Source organism: Pinus tabuliformis, chromosome Q (genome assembly GCF_031772625.1).
Source record: "Pinus tabuliformis cultivar Carrire ecotype Pingquan chromosome Q, CPIR1, whole genome shotgun sequence".
Taxonomy (NCBI): domain Eukaryota; kingdom Viridiplantae; phylum Streptophyta; class Pinopsida; order Pinales; family Pinaceae; genus Pinus; species Pinus tabuliformis.
Window position 1 is genome coordinate 1,213,804,493 of NC_142296.1, and position 24,786 is coordinate 1,213,829,278.

At 36.5% G+C, this 24,786-nt stretch overlaps 1 pseudogene; it reads left to right on the forward strand.

Moving 5' to 3' along the window:
• The first annotated feature begins 22,567 nt into the window (after positions 1 to 22,567).
• LOC149224145 (uncharacterized) lies at positions 22,568 to 23,209 on the forward strand (annotated as a pseudogene).
• The last annotated feature ends 1,577 nt before the right edge of the window (positions 23,210 to 24,786 follow it).

Consider the following 24,786-nt stretch of genomic DNA (forward strand, 5'->3'; position numbering starts at 1 on the left):
ATCATCAAATCAGAATGAAGATTGAAGACATTCCGAAAACGGAATTTAGAACTCATGAGGGTCATTATGAATTTTTGGACATGCCTTTTGGCCTTACCAATGCACCTTCAACATTTCAAGGTTTGATGAATTCAATTTTCAAACCATTCCTTAGAAAATTTGTGTTGGTATTTTTTGATGATATACTAATCTACAGCAAGTCTTGGAAGGATCATTTTGAACATGTTGACAAGGTGCTACAACTATTGGAGGAGAAACAATTATATGCAAAAAGATCCAAATGTTTCTTTGGAGTCCAGGAGGTGGAATATTTGGGTCATATTGTATCTCATGAAGGAGTTAAAGTAGACCCTAGCAAAATTAAAGGCATTAAGGAATGGAAAGTCCCCACATCCATAAAGCATCTGCGAGGATTTCTTGGGTTGACAGGGTATTATCGCAAGTTCGTTAAGAATTATGGGAGAATAGCAGCACCTCTAACAACATTATTGAAGAAAGATTCATTTTCATGGACTCCGGAAGCAACAAAGGCCTTTAAACATCTTAAAGAGGCAATGTGCCAAGCACCGGTCTTAGCTACACCGGACTTCACAAAAACCTTTATTGTGGAATGTGATGCTTCAGGAAATGGAATTGGTGCTGTTCTAATGCAAGATGAAAGACCCATTACTTTTGAAAGTCGTCCAATCAAGGGAAAGTTTTTAAGCAAAGCTATTTATGAGAAGGAAATGTTGGCAATACTCCATACACTTAAGAAATGGCGACCCTACCTAATGGGAAGACACTTCAAGGTAAAAAAAGATCATGATAGCCTTAAATACTTTTTAGAACAAAGATTATCCTCTGAAAAGCAACAAAAGTGGGTCACAAAGATGTTGGGTTATGACTTTGAAATCATCTACAAAAAAGGGAAGCAAAATGTGGTGGCAGATGCACTCTCAAGAAAGGATGAGGATATGGAAGCATTGTTGTGTGCCATTTCTATTATCCAACCAGATTGGATAAACGAAGCAAAGGAGGAATGGAAGAATGATGAAGAAGTGTGGGCACTTATTCGAAAGCTACAAAAAGATTCCAGTACTTCTGATACATTTAGCTGGAAAAATGATTCGTTATGGTACAAAGATCGCTTATACCTTTGTAAGAATTCCCAGCTAAAACAAAAGATTCTTATGGAATTGCACACTTCTCCCTTAGGAGGGCACTCAGGATTTTTAAAAACTTACCACAGGGTTAAGAAGGAATTTTTTTGGGATGGCCTTAAATCAGATATTCAAAAGTTTGTGGCGGAATGTTTGGTTTGCCAACAAAATAAAGTTGAAACAATTAAGACACCGGGTCTATTACAACCTTTATCCATTCCAAGCCAACATTGGGAGGAGGTTTCAATGGATTTTATCACAGGTTTACCCAAGTCTGAGGGAAAGAGTGTCATCATGGTGGTAGTTGACAGACTTACCAAGTATGCACACTTTTGTGCATTATCACATCCATTTAAAGCCAGTACAGTTTCTACTGCATTTATGGAAACAGTTCAAAAGCTACATGGAAATCCAAATATTATTGTAAGTGACAGAGATCCCATTTTCACTGGAAATTTTTGGACAGAATTATTTTCTTCTCTTGGTACTCAATTAGCTCATAGCTCATCTTATCATCCTCAATATGATGGGCAAACTGAGATAGTAAACAAATGTTTGGAAGGATATCTTCGTTGCTTTGTATCTGATAAACAGACACAATGGGTCAAATGGTTGCCTCTGGCTGAATGGTGGTATAACTCTTCCTTCCATACAGCAACAAAAATGACCCCATTTATGGCACTTTATGGGTACCAACCACCATCAATCACATCATATTTAAGAGAAAATTCTAAGGTTCAGGCAGTGGAACATCACATCGAACATCAACGACAAGTCCTCCAACTCTTAAAGGATAACCTCGTGTTGGCACAAAATAGAATGAAACAACAGGCAGATCAACATCGCAGTGAAAGAAGTTTTGATGTAGGTGATTGGGTATTCCTACGGCTACAACCATATAAGCAAATGTCCCTAAAGCAAGCTAAGAAGGATAATAAATTATCACCAAAGTATTATGGTCCGTACAAGGTGTTGGAAAAGATTGGTACTATGGCATACAAATTGGAGCTTCCTGCAGCTTCTCGATTGCACCCAGTTTTCCATGTTTCATGTTTAAAGAAGGTTATAGGCGACAAGCTCCCAGTTCAAACAATATTGCCAGAACTTGACGAGGAAGGAAAAATTATATTGGAACCGGAAGCAGTCACAGAAACAAGAACTCGACAGCTACGAAATCGATCAATTTCAGAGTATCTTATCAAGTGGAAGAACTTATCCGCTGAAGATTCCACATGGGAGGATGAGAATTTTATGCAGAAGTATCTAGAACTGCTCAAGCGTTGAGGACAACACTTTTTTGAAGGACAGGGGCATGTTGGGTCCCTATAATACTAGTGATTACCCCATTACTATTGTAGTTATACCCCTTATTTATATTGTTGTGCCCCTATTACCCCCATATTGTTATTTCTGCGCCCCATAGAATCCCTCTATTGTTATTTTTGTGGCTTTATATTATTATTGTTAGGTCGGCTAGATTATATTGTGACTCCTTAGACTCCTATATATAGAAAGGAGGTTTTGTCATTTGTAACATCCAAGAATTGTTCATTTATGTAATGTAAAGGAGGTTGCCCCCTCGAAGAGGCTGAATTCTAAGGCGTTGATCTTTCTTTTCTATCTTTTCTTGAGCTGGTTTCATAACAAAATCTCTACGGAGTGATAATGGTGGTGAGTAGGTCTCCAAAGAGTTTAAGAACTTATGTACAGTGGAAGGGATTAATCGAGAGTTGACAACACCCCATAACCCTTAACAAAACGGGGTTTTTGAGAGGAAGAACAAGAGCATAGTAGGGACAGGAAGGGCAATGTTGCAAGATCAAGGCCTACCACTCACTTGTGGGATGAGGCATGCAACACAACGACTTATGTTTAGAACCGTAGCCCACATTAGATACTTGAGATGAAGAAAACAGAGGAGGCTTAATCTAGTAAGAGGCCAAATGTTGGTCACTTCAAGATTTTTGGGTCATCAGTTTATTGCCATGTGACCAAATATGCATGGAAGAATGTTGAGCCAACAATAGAGTTGGGGATATTTTCAGGGTATACTGATACACCCCACAACTATTGGGTGTACATGACAACCAGTTAGATGATAGTGGTTCGCAGGAATACCAATTTCAATGAGGAGAAGTCCATGCGAGTATACCTTGAGAGGGAGCTTGAGCTACATGTGGAAGGTGAGCTCTTAGCTCCTAAGGTTAAGGGACCTTAGATTAATGTGGAGTAGTGAGATGGAGATGTTCAACGAGTGGAGAAATCCACTCAGGCAAAGTCTTCCAGAGAGGGAAGAAATCACACTAGAGGCGCTGATAGATTGGTGGATGATGCATGGGAGAATGTGGGAGCACTCTTTTTTCAATGCAGAGAGAGGAGGTCACTAGAGAGGTACACTGGATACATGGAACTTATGGGTGCATGTGTTGTGACAGAGCTATATTCCTTTCAGGAAGTAGTGCAGTAGCCAGTTTGGGTTAATGCGACCGTGGAGGAATATGACTCCATCGTTCAAAATAGTGTTTGGGATGTGGTACCGAGACCGGAGGACATGTCAGTTGTGAGCTCCCATTAGTTTTACAAGGTAAATAAAGCTACAAATGGTAGTGTTTACAAGCATAAGGCCAAATTTGTGGCCCGTGGCTTTTCATAGGTAGAGGGGATTGACTATGATGAGACCTTTCCTCCTATTGCAAGGTACTCATCAATCAGATCTACTTTGGCACTGTTAGCACATATGGGTTGAAAGATCCATCAGATGGATGTGAAGACTACCTTAATCAATGGCATGATTGAGGAAGAGGTGTACATAGAATAGCCCGAAGGTTTTTAAACCTTGGACTATGAGTCACATGTGTGCCAACTCAAGAGAGTGTTGGGTGGGCCGAAAAAGCACCCTTTGCTTGGTACACCAAGATAGATAGATACTTCACTTGGTTGGGCTTCATGAAGAGTGAAGTGGATGCAAACTTGTATTACATAGTGGTGGAAGGTGAGCTATTGATCAGTGTACTTTATGTAGATGATCTCATACTGATAGGTGATGAGAAGCTCATCAAATCTTACAAGGAGGACCTTGTAAGAGAGTTTGAGATGAAGGATATGGGGATCGTCCATTAATTTCTTGGCATGGAGGTATGGCAGGGAGATGGAGAGTTGTTTGTATCTTAGGGAAGGTATGCCAACGAGATACTCAAGAGATTCCAGATGGAGAGAAGTAAACCCATGGAGACTCCTCTAGTTGGTAATTGGAGGAAGAAGGATGCTACTTCAGGGGAAGTAGTGGAAGCTACTACTTATAGGAAGCTTGTGGGGTCACTCATGTACTTGGTGAACACACAACCGGATATGTGCTATGAAGTTAACCATCTTAGTAAAGTTATGGTTAGGCCTACCGAGATGTATTGGAAGGCAAAAAAGCATGTATTGAGATACCTTAGAGACAATACTCAGTTTGGGTTATGGTACAAATGGAAAGAGGGAGTGAAGCTTCAAGGCTTCACTGATGTAGCTTGGGTAAGGAGTCCATCCGATAGGAAGAGCACATCAGGAAAAATCTTTAGTATTGGGTGAGTGACAATTTCTTGGTACAGTAGGAAACAGAGATCGGTTGCACTAAATTTTAGCAGAGGCAGAGTACATGGGTACAAGTCAGGTAACATGTGAGTCTTTGTGGATGAGGAAGATCCTGGTTGGTTTGTTTGGTCAGCAGATGGATCCGACAGTGATTTATTTTGATAATCAAAGTTGTATCAAACTCTCTAAAAATCCAGTCTTTCATGATCGGTCGAAGCATATTGATATCTGGTATCATCATCTCAGAGATTGTGTATTAAGGCAGATCATGTTGTTAGATTACATTCCCATACAGGAGAAAGATGCTAACATCTTGACAAAGGCATTGTCAAGATGTAAATTCGAGTTTCATAGAGACAGGATCGAGGTAGTTGATAATCCCTTTATTGTTAAGAGGAAGTGTTTAGAAATGGAAACAAGGGAGTCTAGTTTAATTTGTCCTTGAATTAAACTGGAAATTAAATTCCAATTCTATTCTCATAGCAACATAAAATAGTTAAATTAAGTTTATGAAACTTACTTAACTTAGGAAATTCGAGTTGGAAGTCTTTCTATTGTAATGTGTATGTTCTCTGTACTTTCTAGGAGTCCAATATGAGTTAGTTGTGATTTGTGAAATAAAAGACTCAGTTTCATGATTCCATTCAGTTAAATTAGTTCTCAAATTTATTGAGAGAACTAATAGCGAGTTAACAGCCAGTGGTGTCACTAATGAACTCCACCAGTGCTACTCTAGTTAACTGAATATTTACTCATCAAAAACTCATGCATGTCGATTTTCAGGAAGACCTAGTTGAGATTAGAGTGCAGGGATAGAGTACTATTTGTTTTAGATTTTTCCTAGTTGCACTAATAATGCATGCATTCAAGAACTGACCCTTGAGGGATTTCACAATTTTTAGAGGCTTTATTTCCCTTTAAATACAAGCTATCCTCCATAGGAATCATGAATTGGAGTAAAGACTTGGAGAGCTTCTGAAGAGGCTAAGATTTGGACTTAAGCTTGCTTATGAGTTGGAGATTGAATTTTCTAAGTGCTAGGATTTTTCTAGAGAGAACAAGCATTGTAATTCCATCTTGATTTTCTAGATTAATACAAAACATATAGTGGGGTTTTGAGATGTGGCTTTCCCTAGATATTTATTATGTTATGTGCCCTTGATTCTCTTCCTCTATTTATTATTGTTTGCTTGATGTTTATGGGCTTACACTATAAAGATTAAAAGTAGATTCTTGTCTCTTGCTTTAGCAAATTGCATTAGCTTGTGAATCTACAGGATTTGCTACACCAAGTGTCAGTTGGTCAACCTTTGTGAAAATAGGTTTCCTGAGATTTGCATATGTAGAAGCCATTTTTCTTTGAAGTTATACACAATGCAATACACAATTGAAACGATGGCCTTTAATTCAACTGGAAATTTGTGAAACTTTGATTGTATCCACAACAACATGATCGAATCCACTCTCCTATCAAAACATTGAGAAGTGAAAATGTTGAGAAATAATCAGAGCATAATTTAGGGTTGTAACGCCCGCCACTTCTCTCTACTCTTTTTATCATATTTCTTTCTCTATTTATTCATGAAAATAGGTGCTGAACAAATTGATGTTTTATCGGGTGAGCTATTGAAGAGATCCTCCTCCATCAACTGATCCCTCAATGTATCGAAATTCAACCATGAAACCCTAACTGCCGGTGAATCACTGCCGCATTTTCTATGAGAACGTAGAACAAATATGTGAGAAAACATAGAAAAAATCTACAACTAAGTTTTAATATATAATAGATTTGAAGAATGAGAATTGATCTAGATATCCTAAAGATTGATCCAGTGACCTGTTCCTATTTCCATATATTCCCAGGGAAGATTGGAGATCGATATTGCTATGCCAAACTATTGTTCTGGCCTTTGTTTTTTTGGTGGGAATTAGATGATGGTAAAATATGTTTAGAAATGTGCCCAATTTTGAGCGATATATGTTGAATTATGGGATGAGTAGATATATTTGAAGGCACCAAATTTTGAGCAATCTATTTTAAATTTGTTTGAATATTTTCGACATTTGTTTTCTTTAAATGGTGTGGAAAATAATAACTTTTCTTCATTGTGAAATGTCACAAAAGTATGCATGTTGATCATTTTGGAGGTCAAAAGCTTCTAAGAGCTTAAATATTTGAGATGTAAGAGTGAGATACTTTACACAATGAGTTTTTACATCTTGGATAAGATTTTTATCTCACTTTATATATTAGAATTTTCTGATGGGCACAGTATGATGTTAGTAGTATTTGGTAGCTTACAACAACAACATATTTTTCATTTTTTTTTTTCATAGCATAATTTTCTTCATCTACACATTGAGTAGGGTTTGATTCATATGATTTTGCATATCATTGTAACCTTTCTCATCATATCATTTTTAGTAGCGCTCACAAGTTTAGTGATAACCTATCTAGTAGAAATTTCACATACATAGCTCCATCACTAAATTGAGAAGAAAGTGGGGAAAATATCCATCTAAGATGGGAGGACCTAATGTGACACATTAGGCCATGATCGCCAAGGAGCATCATCACTATTAGTTCACCTCCCATGAAGGATCCCTTTCTAGATCTTAAATGCTAGTTTGTTAGTTAGTTTCATATTTTGTTGTTTCTTCTAGCCTTTAATTTGTATGCATGCCAAATTTAAGGATTGACTCTTCAATTGATGATCTCTTTGTAAAACTATAAAAATATCCATTGTGAGATGAATAAGAACCAATAATTTTTCTTTGGGATTCATTTATGATTTACTTTCTCTATTCTCGAGGTCATTTTTTTGCATTTATTTGATTTTTTTCATTTCTTTGTGGATGTTTGAGATAAATGTCATTAAACCTCATCACACTTATTCTTCTACTTGAAAATTTTCTAGGTTTTGACAACATACCAATAAGATGATGAGTGACATACCTAGACCCTTAGTCTAAGGCATGTTACCATAAATCCAACTGTAATACCATTTTGAAAGAAATGAATGTATGTTTTTTGTACATATAGGCTCATGTGACTGTCCAATATTTCCAAATTCAAAAATGTAGATGAATTAATCATGCAAAAAAACATTTAAACATACATAACATAAATTGAACATAACATTCAAGCATAAAATTTATATATTAAATAACATAGTGATTGGAATATTTATCCTTATAAACGTTTTACACAACTAGCTACAAATGTCAAAATTTCCATCCAACTATAGTTATGTTTGGACTAATTCTCTCTACAATATGCTGCCCCTAATCTAGTGCTATGATACCACAAAGGTGAGAATTCTCCTATGGATGTATATAGTCAACACTAGGAGACCAATACCTAGTAATTCAAGAGTGATGCGACCTTTATAATAATTCCTACTAGCCAGCTCTATTTCCCATCATTTTTCACAATCTAAGGATGATATTTATTTCTATGTATCATAGTCCCTTAGACAATCTCCATCCCCTCTAGGGCTCTAACATAGATTTGTAAGGAATCTCTTAGTTATGGGATTTAGGAAATCTAGCTACTAGTTCAGCACTTACAATAACCTTTACACAAGAACTTGAGTAATTTCTAAATGAGAACCACTCATGAACATGGAAATCTAGTTATTATCAGAAATATCTAAACTAGAGATTGTTTTCAACACAAATTGTATTTTCTCCTCTCGTAGCACCAAAACTCTAGATTTTTTGTCGTTTTGCCTTTTGAATGTTAGCTATCTCCTCTACTCAATTCCTTTTCTTATGCATGTTTTGACTCAGATGATTGAAAAGATAATTTTACTCATCACATGTTCTCACATCTAGGTGAGATAAATCTCTCACCCACCTCTTCCATGCATTCAATACAACCACTCCCCTCATGAGTGTAATTAGCCGATGCTTTAATAACTAATTGATATGACTCTTCTACCAACGTCAAAAATAATTTCAATGACTGGTTTTAATAAGTCAAATGGGGATTATATGGCAATGACAACTAATTTATGCTAATAACATGGGATTTTAGGCATGTGTGATTTACCCTTGGACCCATTTTTATCCCCCTCCTTTATGGAATGATAGGTCCTCCATGAATATGTTCTTGTCCATTTTATAACTAGTGATGTATTTTATATTATTATTTTCAATATAAATGTTTACATATAATTTTTTGTTTGATATTGTGTCCATGACTTATGGGACTAGCATGTGATCTAAGAAACCATAACCTAGGGCATCTAAGCCATCAAAATCACTTGACAATCACACTAGGCCTAGACCACACCAACCCTTAACATGGATAATTTTTTTTGATGTCTCCTCTTGACTATTGCGAGTTTCACACATTGGTCACCTTACATAATGAAACCATTGAAATCCAATAATTCTAGCGATATCTAGACTAATTTTTACATATTATATATCTTTTCATTTACACATTCATTATATTTAAAAATATACATTTCTAATGTAGTGATCAAAACCGGGGTGTTACATTTTCCTCCCGCTACATTTTTCACTATATTTGGTGCACATCACCATATAGGTTTACATGTATATACATAAAAAAAAACTTACATATTAGCACTCTATAATTTGACAATTTAGTAACTCCTATAGAAATTTCAAATGCCCAACTCTCACTCCGCTGGACCTACATAATCCAAGGAAGAGTACTCCCTTCTCTCCATCACAATCCTTTAGGTTATCCCACTTACCTTTGAGGACCCAACCACTGGTTGGACATGAAATATCCAAGTTATGGAATTTATTAATTCTAGCTATAAAAAATGGAGTATTTAGTCATTTATACACAAATTTACATTCATATTTCCTCAAAACATGTAAAAATCTATGGGTAATCCTCCCACATAGCCTCTTCATGCTCCCATGTGGTATCTTCAATATTGTAGTAGGTTCACTGGACCTTTACCAAGATAATGGATTTGTATAGGATCACTTAAAATTTTGAGTCTAAGATGCATATTGGCTCCACCCAAAAGTCCCTTTGGTGCTCCACCTATACCACAGTCTAATCAATCACAAGGTTAGGATTAGGCACACACTTTTTCAAAAAAGATACATGAAACACTTTTATGAATATTCATGGATGAAATTAATGCAAGAATGTATATAACCAACCTTATCCTATCTAAAATTTCAAATGGCCCACAATATTGCGCTACTGATTCTGGGTAGCTTCCCAATTTTAGTGAGCTCTTTTTAGCCTTCACTTTAAAAACACATGCCAAACCAATCTAAATTATCTATGCATTTTTTCTTTGTTTGCAGAACTTTCTACCTATATTATGTATCCTTTATATTTTTACTTATCTTTAACATATGTTCTTACATCTCTTTTATAATATATAACCCAACAATCACTTTGTTTCATAGGTTATCCAAAAAAATAGAAATTCACAATTTCCTTTTTATATAAATTTCCACAATATTCGATTCTTTATCAATCAACTTAATTGAAATAATATGTGTGCCTTTCGTAACATTGTCCATCAATACCATGATGGAATCATCTCACCTTGTTATCCTTGGTAGCTTGGTGATGAAATTTATAGTAAGAATTTGTAATTTGCATTTAGGAATGGACAATGGATATCGAAATCATGTTCAATGTCTATGTTTAGCCTTTACCTTCTAACATTACATGCATTTGGCTATGTAATCAACCACATGTTTTTCATACTAAGCCAAAATACTAGATTCTTATAGCTACAGTAGTTTTCTAGTACCCTAGTTTCCAACATATGGTGCATCACACATTTCTCTTATAACTAAATTTCTCAATTCTTGAGAATTAGGAACATAAACTTGTGTTCCTTTGCAAGAGGTTTCCATCCTCTTCTAGCTTGTAGTCTTTAACTTTTTGATGTGAATTATGCTGTTGTAATCCTTCTTTAATTTGTAAATACTGTTAGTTTGATTGTAATGTTCCAAAATTATTCTTTTTATGTCTATTTTGTATATGCTAATAGCTATAACATCATGCATTACATTCACCCTCTTAATGCTGGGTGCATTAACCTCTTTATTCTCTTTTCCCTTAATGTTGGTGATGTCAAAGTCAGATTCAATAGGGCATTCCAACCATCTAATTTGTCTATGTGAGTATTTCAAACCGCTATGGTCTATTTTCAGCTCATAATTTCATCCCATAAGATAATGTCTTCACATTTTCAGTGCATGGGTAATAGTTGTAAGCTCCAAGTCATGGGTAGCATAATTTCTTTCGTGTTATTTTATTTTCTGCAATTCATATGACAAGCCTATATTGCATAAGGGGTCCTCCAAGTCCTTCTTTACATGCATTTATGCACACCAAAATATCCTCATTTGTATCTGCATTCTTTAGAATAGGTGCATTGGTTAATAAATATTTCAACTATCGAAAAATATCTTCACAATTTGTAGTCCATTAAGTCTATATTCATTTTTGTTGGAATGAAATAATTGAATGTACAATCTTATAGAAACCTTCAATAAATATCATGTGGTAACTAGGTAAACCCATAAACATTCTCACCTTGGAAATATTTGTTGGTGACGGCCAACCTTTGATAGATTAATTCATCTTCCTTGGGTCCATTGCCATGCCCTCCTCTCAGCTATTGTGAACTAAATCATGGATGTTACTTTGATAGAAAGTGCACTTTCTCAACTTGGAATAAAATTATTGCTCTTGAAACACTTATAGCACCATCCTAAAATGTCACTCATGATCCTATTTTGTCTTGGAGTGTATAAGAATATCACCTAAGAAGGCAATAACAAATTAGTCTATGATATAAACTCTAAACAATCTATTCATCAAACACATAAAACTATCCATTGCACCACATGTTCCAAAGTAAATGCTGTAAGGTGGTAGCATATGAAACAATAGCATAGAAGAAAGAAAAACTTTTATGCAATTTTGTTTCTTTACTAGCATTTCTTTTTTATCATATGTTATGTTTCAGTGAGATTTCAACCAGGCCAATATTCTAGAATATGTTCAAAATGAAGGTAATGCACAACATCGTAACTCCAAAGGATTTATGAAAATTATCTTCATTAATATTCATGAACTATTATAAGTAAATAATTTAAATGAAACATTTCATAGTAGAAGTAATCGCATATCACCTTTTATTCACAATGCAATGGGTAATAGTTTTTGTTCGAAGTTAATGTATGTGCATTTTGAGCCATTTTTATTTCAGATGTTGTTATGACCAGAAAATTTAAGTCATTTTGAGTCATTTTTATGTACTTAATATTGCAGATGGATTTAGAGACCCTCTTAAAAGGATCTCTAAATTTTAACACTGCAGATGGACGCAAAGACCCCTTTGTCTCTAAATTTAACACTGTAGATGGATTCAAAGAATGGGGGTCTCTGAATCCATCTGCAGTACTAAAATTTAGAGACAAAAGGGTATTCATAATTTTAACATCATATATGTATTCAGATACCACTTTGTGTCTAAATTTTAATAGTGCAAATGGATTCAGAGACCCATGTAGTGAAATGTAACACTTCAATATCGAATTTGCAATTTTCCATTTCCAAAGTGACATAATTAAAAATTACTAACATAGATGAGTAATTCATATACTTGTTGTACTTGTTATTTGGTCATATTCTTATTCTTGGACTATAGTAGTCATTTAAGTTAATAATTATTAATTTTATCACTTATTATCTAGTCATATCTTTTAGTCCCAGACTAAATTAGTCATTTAAGTTAGTCAGTTTTAGTTTAGTCACTTATTATATAGTCGTTTATTTTATCCATAGACTAAATTAATCATTCAATTTAGTAATTTTTAGTTCAGTCACTTAAAATTTCTCAAATTTAGTAGTAATTCAATTGAAATAATTGTGGTGACTAACGTTTTTAGTAACCTAGTCACTAATTTCATCATTTTCTAGTAGTAGTAATTTTATCAATCCCATTTTTGCCAGCAAATCAACTACATTATTGGTGGAGTTACCACAAGAGGCCATAAGAAACTTCATAATGTGCCCCTTGTCATTGAGAATCACACCTCCTAGTCAACTGGTCCCGAGTTTCCCTTTGACACCCCATCAAAATTAAGTTTTAAAAACCTGGGCGGAGGACATACAAAGGTATTAGGCAAGCATCCTCTCATGGAATGTGGGTTAAGGGATCCCGGGGCCATAGAGCCAGGGAAAATATTGATAGCCTTTAGAATATCACATTCCCTTCCATTTTCTTTCCAATCGTCCTCCGACCATCTAGAGATAGAGATTGACTCTTTGATATTATTTTTTAGGATCTCAGAGAGTTTCTCGGTCTATATAGTTTATGAGTGAAAGACTACCCTGTTTATTGCTTTCCATAAATTCCAAAGGATAAATCCTAGTGATATTCACCATGCTCTGTTGACGATGTGGTTGTTAAAGAGTGCCCGCCACCATTTTTCCAATTACCCTCTCAAATTGTTTGTCGATCAATCATCAACCCCAAATAGTATGACACTTCGATCCCAGATGTCCATTGCCTTTGGGCAGAAGTTTAGTAAGTGATATGCAGTTTCCTCCCCGCTGCAACAAAAAGGACATCAGGAGAGGCTACAAAGACATTTATTCTTTATTTTTTCCCACGTAGGAAGCTTTCCATGCCAAATTATCTAGAGGAAGAATGAAACATTTTTCCATATCTTAGAATACCAGATCCTTTTCCATAAAATATAAACATCTGAGTCCCCAATACAAGATAGAATGGAATAAGATTTTTTAAGAGAGAATATACTTGTTGAGAGATGGTCCCATCAGAGTTTATCAGGTTCCTCATGATTTAAAACAGGGTGTTGTTTGATAATCGATATTAGGGCCTCCCAATCCAGTGGTGGATCATGAGCTAGCGAATGGGTGAGGTATTTCCATTCTCGCGATTTTGATTGCTGATCAGTGTCTTACCAAAATTCTTTCACCCTATTAGCTCCCAGGTGAGTGGTGAATGTTTGGATATCCCTGAGGTGCTCATTGTCATTAAGTCTGGGGTGTTTCATGCAAGCCTCCATCCAAAATCGGGCTTTGCATCCATTTTGAACTTCCTAGAAGCCATGATCCTAGATAATTTCCTGTTGTGCTTTCACCTAATTCCAAATAGAAGAGCCATTTGGAAAGTTGAAATGTTCCATTAGTGGGTCCTAGAAGCCGAATGATCCCTATTTAAATGAATAGAGAATATTCCAGACCTCCTTCCTGCCTTACATCCATCACCACCATACTTTAGCACTAAGAGCATGTGAGAGGAGCTTAGGGTTTTTTATCCCAATGACTCCATGAGTCTTAGTCTTTCATAATTTTTCCAAAGCCACCAAAGAACATTTCGTACCAATCTGAGTCCCTGACCATAGAAATCTTTGGAATTTGGTTGTTTGATCCTTGTAGAAAATACGAGGGGATAGAAGGGATGAGAGTTTATAAATCAAAATAGTCTGAAGGACTGATTTTAGGAGGACCAAACGACCTGTAGAATTTAGGACATAGAAGGTCCAACTAGCGAGTTTCTTGTCAATAAGACAAAACATGTCCTTCTAGTAACTTGTTTGCGGGGAGCTAGAAACCAATGGTACACTGAGGTAGGTACTTCGGAGATATTTGATTCAAAAGCCTAGAGTCCAAGCCAAATGAATTTACACCTTTGGGTGGGTATTGAAAAATAAGATATCATATTTTTCCCCATTGATGAGTGTGCCTGAGGCCTGCTAAAACTCTTCAAGTATGGAACCAAATTTCTTCGATTCTTTGAGAGTCAATTTTACATATAACATATTTTCACCCACAAACTGTTGGTGAGTGATAGGATGGGCCTGCAGAAAAGTTTAATGCCCTGGAGACAACTAGATTATGACGCATCTTTGATGAGACAGCCAAGACCTGTTGCTGCAATAATGAAGAGAAAAGGGCATTTGGGATCCCTTTGCCGCAAACTTCTAGAACCCTAAAAAGGACATGACGGGGCCCCATTTACCAGGACGGAATAGAAAGGGGTTTCAGGGATTGATTTAACCCATTTAATACTGGACGAGGGAAAGCCAAAAGCATCATGGGTGGACATGATATAATCCAAACTCAGACAATCATAAGCTTTAGAAAGATCGCGTTTAACGAGCATACCTAGAGATTTGGATAAGGATAAGGAGTGGAATACTTCATGAGCCACAAGAATTCCATCCATGATTTTTTGGCCATCCCCAAAGCTCGATTTCTACATGCCAATGATCCCTTTAAATAAGGGTGTGAGTCTTCTAACTATGATGCCTGCTATAATTTTATATATAACATTGCATAGGGTTATTGGTCAAAAACCATTTGGATCAAATGATGTGCCATTCTTTGGGATGAGCGTTAATAATGTTGCGTTCAGACCTAACCATATTCTCTAGAAGTAGTAAGAGTCCTTGACTGAAGCTTGGATATCAGTCCTAAGAAAGTACAAGCATGCTTGGAAGAATTCATAGGTGAATCCATCCTGGTCTAGGGCTTTGTTTCAGGGGAGTGCATGAATAAATTATTCCACCTCTTTGTAGGAGATCACTCACATGACGGCCTGATTCTAATCCTTTGAGATTATCCTCGAAATAAATTGTCTTATTTTGGAGATAGAATCATGTCGATCCTCACCTGACTCAGTGAACAGGGTATGGAAATGGGTGATCAATTCGTTTGAGATTTCTATATGTTGGGTAAACCTCTAGCTGTCTATGCTAGTAAGGGAAAAAATATTATTAAACTGCCTGTGTTTCAACAATGTCTAGTGGAATAATTTTGTGTTTCTTTCACCTTATTTGAGCCATTTGACTCTCTTTTTTTGTCTCCCCAAGGGTTTATTCCATTTTTCACGTTGATCTAGGTCATTTAGGGTTTAATATTCCTATTTGAGGAAGGTTTCAGCCTGATCTTCTAAAATGATCCGTGGCTAGATTGATCGCATTGCTTCCTTGAGCTTCCGATTTTCATGATGAATTTTTCTGAAGTCTGAATGATTCCATTATTTAATCTTTCATTTTAGTTCCTTAAACTTCAATTAAAAAGTTTCTGTTAGATTGAACCTAGTCACCTGAATATCTCTCCACCGTTCTTCCATATTCACAATGAAATTTGATTTTTCGAGCTGAAATGATTCAACATGGAAAGGACGATTCCTCGGCTCCATCGTCAAATCAATTTATAGGCAGATGGGCTTCTAGTCTAATCCCTTGGAGGGGACGATCGATGCTTGACAGAACATATCCTACTAAAGAATGTTCTTTGAAACAATGAAATAATCAAGACATGAAGCAATCTCATTCTTGTCACCCTGTTAGTTTTTCCAAGTGAAAGATCCATTAACAAAATCAATGTCCTATGCTCCAAGATCTTGTATAGTCTCCTGAAAGGAAAGGGAGATCAGAGTTAGCCATCTAACAGCCCCCTCTTCTCTTCCAAATTCTTAATGAAGTTAAAGTCCCTGGCCAACATCCAGCTGGTATCGCCCAAAAGCTCCTTCAAATGTCTTAAACTTTGGAGAAAGGAATGTTTTGTCCTTGGCATAGTGGGACCATAAACCCCTATCAGCCAAACCTTTTATGGGGAGACTATACATCCAAATTAACTAGAAAGGGTATTTGGATTGGCGATCTATCTAGAATCCTATAAGATTCCCAACCCTCCAACACTACCCCTTACATCCAGTGCCATACACTCTGTCGTCGACCAACTCCTACATGCAATTTCATTAAGTTTCTCCTAAGTTACCCTAGTTTCCTGTAGGATCAAGATGTCTAGTTTTTCATGCTAAATTCGTTCCTTCAACTAGTTCAATTTACCCTTGGAGTTGATGCCTCTTAGATTCCATGATACTACCTTCATTGAGGAGGATTTTGGAGAGAGTGCTAGTAATCTTCTGTGAGGAACTTTTCTTGTCCCGAGTTAACTAGGATCACCTTGACTTCTCTGATCACTTCACTAGTGGGTCTTCTACCCATTTTCCTAGATATGGAACTAGATTCAATTCACTTGGTGACCATTTCCTATTCCCAAATAGCTAGAGCTATCTGGGGAGGGGGATCCAAAGCATCCTAGCATTGTTTCCATTTCTTATAGACCTGGTGGAATTGATCGAGCTGACCTTGATGGATTTCTACTAATCAGTCTTTGGCCCAGTTTCACAAGAAAGATACCATAACCATTTTGTTCGAGTTGAGTTGGTCCATTTTGATTTCTTACTCAAGGGATTTCCAGACTTGGGCTAGGACTTCCTGGATTCCCTTTCTTGTGGATCTCCCTTGGGGTGATTTATGTTTGCTTGGTTGTTTACTTTTAGGGTTTTCAGTACCATCTTCCACCTTCATTGCAAATTGAATTGGAGATAATGTTGGGGGTGAAGCTAGGAATGCAAGAGGAACCAAATGGGTGGGGCTAAGAATTGATCCTTCTTTGGATTGTAACAGGGCTCCCAATGCCTCATGAATAACCCTGCACTATTCATGAAGTATGGCCCATTGTCTATAATTCTTTTATAGTCTTCCAGATCTTCAAAGATCAATGTGAAAAATCCCTTTGCATAGATACATAGTTCAAATGGAGTTTTAGGTTACTATTTGAGTTATATGCAATGAATAATGTATTCTTATATTGGCTATATGCCCATGAATTTTTATATTATTGCATGGTCCTACATAAATTTCCTATATTGATCTAGACGATGATTGGGGATAACAACTCTGAGATTTTTGTTCTACTTTTGGGAGGCATTGACCCCTTATTCGAGAATTCCGTTTATCTCCAGAGTAGGTGACTCTCCTTGTTTTCTGTTGTGATATAAGATGGGTCTCTTGGGGGTCGTTATGTTCCCATTAACACTAATTTGAAGGAGGGGACTCATCCCCCTCCCCCAAGAGCGCCTGCCATGTTCCCGCTCAACTGATAGGTGGCATCAAGATATTAATGAATTTTTTTGAGTGAGGAGAGTACCACAATGAGGAGTTAGATTGTCGAAACCCTAGGGCATCCAAACCCTAGTAGAGCACTTCAGAGCTTGTCAAAGAACCCGTTGCAATGTCTTCTTTTGATTTTTGCTAATCTGATGTGTCGATTCTGAGATCCATGTATGAGACATTGTGAGAGGATCTTTGTATGCTAGTTTATGTGAGAGATTGTTGTTTTTGTATACTAAAGGAGAGATTTTATGAGTGAGAGTTCTTATAGAAGAATGTATCCTCGGAGAGATACATGCCACTCTTGTTAAGGGATTTATTCCTTGTATTGATATAATATTGCATCATTACTCATCATATTCCTACAATAACTAATGAATCCGCCTCCCCACTCTTGACACCAGAAACAAAGATGTAGTCCAAACTAGACAAACTCCATTATCATATTGTTGAGTTATGGTTGTTCATAATTATGGCTTCTCATTCGTTTCTTATTTCATGTTGTTAGTTTGCTAACGTGTTGTTATAATGAATTGCTCATGATTTCACAAAACAAATGTAGCACTAGTAAAAGGTCTTGTACAATGGAGATTTTTGTTTGAAAACACTCACAAAAATTTCCCAGATCAAGTTTGGTATCATAGTATTCTTCTTGCTGATGAAAAGTATGAGTATGAATGATAACCAAAGACTAAACATGAAGAAAGAAAAGAAAATGGAGGAGCAAAAAGATATATGCGAGGCCTTATATGAGATGGAAAACATGGTTTATATAATGAATGCATATTATGAGGAGAAAATGAAAAAATAAAAAAAGAACAAGAGAAAGAGAGAGAAGAGGATGATGCTCCATCTACATATTCGAGTGAATATACTTCTTCTTCATCTTCTTCTCATTAATCAAATGAAGGGATCAACGCGATCCTTCAAGAAGAGAATGCTGAATCAAGGAGACTTCTACAACAATTAGAAGAGAAGAAGCAAGGATTGCAACTTTAATTACGAGCCATATAAGAGGCCTTGGAAAAGGTAGAGTGTAATGAAGTATTAGGGAAGCCTTCATCACCTCGTTCAGAATCAACAACTAAGGTAAAAAATATTGGTCATTCTTCAATTTCATTTTCACTTGATGATGAAGATTTTGGTGCTTCTAAAAATCACACTACATGCATTGGTTCAAGATTAATGAGGAAGATTGGATATCAAAGAAAGGGCCTAGGAGCTAATGGGCTAGGCATTGTGAATCCAATCTAAGTGGTGGAATTACCATGAAATGAGGGATTGGGCTATGTGAGAAAGGAAGAGATAAGAGAATCTTCCTGTGACAAGTCCAAGACAATGAAGGATGCTGAGAGTACATCACAATCCTCCAGTGATCATGATTGTAGGTAATGTCCAAATGGAAGTGATCATTCCAAAGAGAGAACTAAAGAAATTTTATAAAAAGTATCAGTATTCTAAAGTTCATTTTGAATACATAAAAGAATATTGTTAACGATGAGCAGAAATCATGGAATAGAAAACCATGTAGTTTTTCTGGCTTGTATAACCATGTTGTTGCCAAGTGTTGGAAGGGAAAGGAGGAAAGGAAGAGGACAAGGCAAAAAAGGTGCTTCTCCACATCCAAAAAGGAAGAAGGTCATTCATATCTGGGGGAAGAATTATTTTTATGGTCATTGCAGCAAGAGTGGACATCAAAGAGCCACATGTTGGGAGCTCCATCCAGAGAAATGACCAAAGGAGGACCATAAAAAACATTTGAAGGAAGAATAACCTATCAGTGAAGCAAATCTCCGATAAATTTAGTTATAGGAAGAGAGCCCATAAACCTAGTTGGGTAAGAGATGGGTATAATTTTGAAGTAGTTGAGCATGGCCACATTTTGTAAATTGCATGTTCTGAAATGATTGTAAAAGTGATGAAGTGTTTTCCATCACTTATGAAAGAAACATGGTGATATTTTTGGCCTGTTTTATTCATAGATGGGGTAGTGGTTTCCATTATGATTTTGATGTAAACATGACCAAAAAGTGTGTGTTATAAAGTATTGGAAAGTATGGTATTTTCTTGGGTCACGATAAGTGATATAATGGAACATGTATTTTGAAAAAATTGTACTACAGGCTTGCATTGGGTATAGGTGTCGGTCCATCAATTATAGCTCTGAAGTACAAAGGTGAAGGACAAGGAAGTGTGGCCTATTAGGGCACTTGTTTTCTAGATGGGGGAGTACAACAAATTTTAGATTGTGTTCATTCTTTTGGAGGACCAAAAGCTCCTTAGGGGGGAGGAATGATCCAGGTGGCTCTAGAAAAGCTCAAAAATCAAAGTCTTTAGATTTCAATTAAACTAGGATCAAATTGAATATCTCATTGCAAGCTTTTCGACAGTGCAAATGACACCTCAATCTAAGTTCATATGCACAAGTTATGGCTAGTCAAAGTTTTGGTAAAACTAGGCAAAAGTCAAAGTCAAATTCAAAGTCAACATTCTACCATGTGGCAGGTCATACATATGACAGGCCTAGTGGGACGCAAAAATCTAATGTTGCAGCCCAGTCGAAAAACCAAGTGGACCCACAAGTAGGTGATGTGGCAACGCCAGAAGTCAACACATGACAAGTAGGTGAAAAAGGTGGCATATGATGTGGACCAATGAGAACCTACCACATAGCCAATATTTTGGTGCCACATGGCACCTCAAATTAGGCCCAAGTTGTCTTGGCATGACGCAACCTTGATTTTTATCTTATTCTCATGGTTTTTGGAGTCATTACAATATGGATATACGATTTCCATATACTATATGGATTGAAAACTATATTAAAACCAAGATTTTGATTTAAAACCATATTAAAGCAAAATTTAAAGTCCATGGGTTTTGAACCCAAAACCTCTCCAACAGCAAGTAACTTGCAATGACTATGCCAACCACACACTTTGTATTATTCACCCTCACACTTTGTTGTAAAATGTTAAACTCACACATGGAACAGATAAAATATATGAAGGATCAACATTGAATACATTATTATTCATAATGATACATATTTGTACAAGTATAGTGACCCTTGGTTTCATTTTCCAAGTGGTCTATTGGACTCGCTTTAACTGTTCAGCTTCCACACCAACCTTTAGAGGATTAGGCATCCAAAATTCCCCCACTTAATCTGAATGGTTATGTATGAGTCCAAGAAGAGAGTTGTAATAAAAATAAATAAAAAGTGCATGGAAACACTAGATTGAATATTCTCTCTAAAATGTTGGTAAAAGGTGGTGGTTTAAGGATAACCACCAACACTCGAACGTGTAGTGAAATTCCTGAAACTCTTCCAAATCTGGGAAGAAGTTGAAATCTTTTGCTAGAGGAAGTGTCCCTAATGATTATGGAGAGGGATACATTGAACCTAGAAAAAGGAGGTCTACAACTTTCGGTCGTTTAGGGATCACCACCAACTTTAGAATGCTTAATACAATTCCTGGAGCTCTTCCAAAACTGGTAAGAAGCTGAAGTCTTTTTCTAGAGGAAGTGTCCCCAATTCTTTGAAGAGGGAGAAGCTCGGCCTAAAAAGGGAGGTATCAACCATGCATAGATGGTTTAAGGTTGAGCACCAACCAAAGGCATTTTCAGGGGCATCTTTGTCTCTGGCTACAAATTTGAATATGGTATGGTAGGTTGTGGCTTAGGATCACTTGAACTTTTTTGTCTCTGGCTACAATTCTTAATTAGGAAACAAGTTCAAGTTGTTGCTTAGGCTTGCTTGATGTGGCTTTGAAGCTTGTAGATGACCATCACTTCCCCCCATCAGATACAAGGTGAGATGATGGAGAAAACTCAAGCGCAATACTTTTCAATGATATAGAATAAATTCTGGCATATGACTGAAATATATTCTTGGTTGTTGAAGCTCATTTCTAAGAAGCAATCCATCCAAGGTGAATCTTGGTTCTTGTAGAAGGCTTGTTTTTGGAGAATTTGTTTGAAGAATGAGTTGTTTTATAACATTTATCACATGGATGAATATCAAAATGGTGATATTTCATATGGCCAATTCTGTCACAATGTTTGCATTTAACATTCTATTGTTGCTGTTGTGGATGAGGACGAGAATCTAGAACAATTGAAGATGAACTGTCCTGAAGAAATCTAGCACCATGGAACTAGATGGGCCTTGAGTAATATGGAATATGAAAGGACACATCCTTGTCATAGCCAAGACTAGTTCTATTGCTTGTTATGGAAAAGCTCTTCCCAAGGTCCAATGATGGGCTTGAGAAGTGTATAATGAATTTTTTCTTATTTCTACAAATCTACTCCTTCATTGGGTACAAGATCAATAATATTTATTTGCTGCTGATTGGAGTCTGTCTCAATGTTCTGAACAAAAATAGGTTTGGAATGGTATCTTTTCTGTAACTCATCTTGTTGTAGCTATGATTCAAGCTACAAAAAATCAATCTTGTCATGTGAATTTTGCATACAGGTTTGAATGTCTCTGAGAATATCTTTGTCAATCATGATTGTATTGTCAACAATAGAATGTATTAAATTATTTAGTAATTCCAATACTCCATTAGCCATTTTACAACAATTTAAATTGTTGATTGCACTCCCAAAATCAAATAAAAGGGTGCTCCACTAGGATTCTAGTCCCGACTGCAATAATCTTTGGTGTTTTATAGTTCTAGCATTCAAATACACCACATAATACACCAAATGAATTATTCTCTTAAATGATCACTCAATGTAATAAGGTCTAAGTCTAGTAAACCTACATTTAAGTAGCGAGAGAACTAGGAGCCATTGCAGTAGATGGTAGAGTGTCGATTTATCCAAGGGGATAAGTTTTATACAAATGTGGTCTTGTATAATCCACACTACCAAGTATGAACATTGTGCATATTGTCACAAAGGCGTCACAACTTCCGCATGCATTTATTCAACCTTCTCTTGAAAGGAAACTTGCGAACAACTTCAATTGTGAGGGTGTTGGACTATCTCAACATGGTCACCTTTGTATCATACAAATTGCATTTGAGGATGTTGTGTATGTGGTTGATTTGGCTGATGCAGTTGAGGGTGGAAACTTAATAATGTAGGCTTGCAAACACGCTCTAAAATCTGTTCATGTTGAAAAATTTGTTCAAGATTGCAAGCGTGACAATGAGGCATTGTATTTCCAGTATGGGATCAAATTAAATAATGTATTTGATACCCAAATTTCATATTCACTTATTGGGAATCAACAAGGAATAAAGAGGCCTCCTAATAATGAATACATATCTTTGGTTGATCTTCTAGAAGAGTATTATGGTGTGAAGTGTCATGAGAAGGAAAAAGTGAAGACTTGACTGAAAGAAGTTCCAAAACTTTGGTAGCAGAGACCCTTAACATGTCTGATGCAAAAATCAGTTGCAGATGATGTTCACTATCTCCTTTACATTTATGAAAAAATGTTTGAAAAATTGGAACTTCTTTCTCTATGGTGACTTGTTGTGAAAGGATCTAAGTATTGTCTTTGTTTTTGAGTTTAAATCTGTGGGTAGAGTCAAGTATTTATCAACATAGGATAGCACCAACAGAAACATAAACGTGGAACTCCAATCATATATGCTTCACTTTAACACAAATTGAACTTTTGTGGTGTCTCGTTTGTCGTGCATTGGATATATTTGAATGAGACACAAAAATGACCTCCATGCTCATAGCACCATTCCAATGCACCACTGCTCAAATGTGGAGGCACCACTTCTCAAAGGCACTACTACTTAAACATTGAGGCACCACTGCAACAAGTCTCGTAGCATGTCCACTTGCCCAACAAGAGAATAGGTTTTTGTGCACAGCAATAGATCTCATGATGGTCAGTCATTTCCAGTTGATAGAGATGACACAAATATAGCAAAGAAACTGGTAGGTAGAGTGTAGCTGAGAAATCGAAACGTCTGAAAATAAAAATAATTTGGTATGATTTCTCACACAAAGGGAGAGAAATGGCTTAGGAGAAAATAATGGAAGCTTGTTACACATATGAATTCACAATAAAGGTAGTAGCACTTGGTCTGACAAGCTCAAAGTGGCCGAGTAGAGGAAACACTCACTTTGACAAGTACTGCACGAATAAAACAATGAGTTGCAAAGAAGAAGTAGGTGCCCCAAAAGCACTCAGGATTATTCAATAAATCTAGAGCTTTGATACCATGTTAAGCTCACACATGGAACAAACAAAATATATGAAGGATCAACCTTGAATACATTATTATTCATAGTGATACATTTTTATGCAAGTCTAGTGAACATTGATTTCATATTCCAAGTGGTCTCTTGGACTCACTTTGACTGTTGAAATTCCACACCTACCCTTAGAGGATTAGGTGTCCAACATTTCTAGAGTGTTGGATTTCTTCATGACATTCCATCTTCAGTTGTTCCCCATTCTAGTCCTCTTCCACAACATCCACAAGAATATGTAAAATTCCAAGATTGTGACAGTGTTGACCATATGAAAGATCACTATTTTGATATCCATCCATGTGAGCACTATAAAAAAACCACTCATTCATCAAACAAATGCTTAGAAAATAAGCTCCCTGCAAGAATAAAGATTCACCTTGGATGGATCACTTCTTGGCAATGCACTTCAATAACCAAGAAGATGTTTCAATCATTTGTTAGAATTTCTTCTAGAGTATTGAAAGTTAATGCAGTTAAGTTTTCTCCATCATATCAGCTTGTATCTGATGGGGGGAAGTGATGGTCATCTACACGCTTCAAAGCCACATATATCGAGCCTGAGGCTGAGCCATGACCTGAACCTGCTGCCTAATTTAGAGTTGTAGCTAGAGAGATAGAATTTCAAGCGATCTTGAGCCACAACCTGCCATACAAGATTTAGAGTTGTATCCAGAGACAAAGATGCCCCTGAACATGTCTTAGGTTGGTGGTCAGACTTATACCATCTATGCAAGTTTGAGACCTCCCTTTTTAGGTTGAGCTTCTCTGTCTTTAAAGAATTGGGGACACCTCCTATAGTAGAAGACTTAAGCTTCTTTACAGTTTTGGGAGAGTTCTAGGAATTGCATTAAGCATTCTAGAGTTGGCGGTC